This window comes from Nematolebias whitei, chromosome 18, assembly GCF_014905685.2.
Source record: "Nematolebias whitei isolate Nwh7 chromosome 18, NemWhi1, whole genome shotgun sequence".
NCBI lineage: Eukaryota > Metazoa > Chordata > Actinopteri > Cyprinodontiformes > Rivulidae > Nematolebias > Nematolebias whitei.
In genome coordinates, this window is record NC_056515.1 from 41,092,461 (window position 1) to 41,093,989 (window position 1,529).

At 47.2% G+C, this 1,529-nt stretch overlaps 1 protein-coding gene across 1 annotated transcript in view; it reads right to left on the reverse strand.

Moving 5' to 3' along the window:
• Window positions 1-1,529, reverse strand: part of ap3b1a (adaptor related protein complex 3 subunit beta 1a) — a gene marked incomplete at its 3' end in the record, with an annotated part of 88,526 nt that overhangs the window by 60,786 nt on the left and 26,211 nt on the right.

Sequence of the window (1,529 nt, forward strand, 5' to 3'; positions counted from 1 at the left end):
TTCTGGTTGTCAGCAGCAAACTGGTTGATCCACTCTGAGAAGGTGCTGTTTAAGAGACTGAGCTGAATACAGCTCCTCAGACTGAGGAAGTCCTCAGGATGAGAGGACCAGATTGAACTTTTTTGGAGGTCACACACTAATATTTGATTGGACCTCCTTTATCTTTGATCACATCGTTCTCTGTGTCATTGATTCAATGAACTTCTTCAACGTCACAAGATCTGTTTCATCCAGTGTTGCATTAATGTTTCACCAAGATCTTTCATTGATGATGAGACACTGGTCCTGATGGTGCATCACTTCTCCTGCCTCTCTTCTGACCCTGATGCACCATCACTCTGGAACAGGGTCAACCTGGACTCATCAGACCACATGACCTTCTTCCATTGCTCCACAGTCCAATCTTTATGCTCTCTAGCAAACTGAAGCCTTTTTTTCCACTTAGCCTCACTGGTTAGTGGTTTTCTTAAGGCTCCACAGCTGTTCAGTCCCAGTCCCTTGAGTTCCTTCACATTGTGCCAGTCTGAGAGCTGGACCTTCATGCTCAGAGAGAAAGAGAGCTGTGTACATGGACAGCTGAACTTTCACTCAGTAAACTGGGCCTTAGAACGCTGGACTCTGTAGCTTCCTCGTTTGTCCAAATTTTATCTTTGTCACTTCATGGAAATGTCTTTCTTCCAACCCCCCCCCGCGCCTCAAATCATCTTCAAAATGTAAACGTGCAGACTCATTTCTCTAATAAAAACCCAACAACCCGAGCAGCGGTGGTCCTGTTTGAACAGACATGATGCATCACATTCATCTTCCTTGATGTAATGTGCACACACAGAAAAACGTGCACACACGAGACAAGAACACATCCGACTGAAATAAAGAATGAGTCCATCAAACGGTTCTCAAGGTCTCGGCCTGTGTGCAGCAGCGGGAGGACAGATGCTGCAGATGAAAGTGTTGATTAAAATGTGACGTCCTCCATCTTCAGCACTTCCTGCTGCCGCCGCTGACGGACGCGTGTCTGCGCTCGAACATCACCTTCACACGCTGCCGGCACCACTGTTTCTCCACAGCCCTAACAGATGCACGCTCCAGTCCGTGCACGCTCCAGTCCGTGCACGCTCCAGTCCGTGCACGCTCCAGTCCGTGCACGCTCCAGTCCGTCCACGCTCCAGTCCGTCCACGCTCCAGTCCGTGCACGTTTCAGTCCGTGCACGCTCCAGTCCGTGCACGTTTCAGTCCATGCAGGTGCACGATGGTAAGCTCATATTAGTGTAAAGATAATCAAGCTTTTACAAGAGTCCTTTTAAAATATTAAAAAGATACAGAAGTCCCTCGATTATCACGACAGGTGAAAAAGCACGAAGTATCAACGCTCTATCCAAAAAAGTTCAATCTGGTCCTCTGGACATTCAAAAAAAACAAAACAAAGCAAAAAAATATAGAAACGTTTCGTCTCTCATCCTGAGGACTTCCTCAGTCTGAGGTGCTGTATTCAGCTCAGTCTCTTAAATAGCACCTTCTCAGAGTGGATC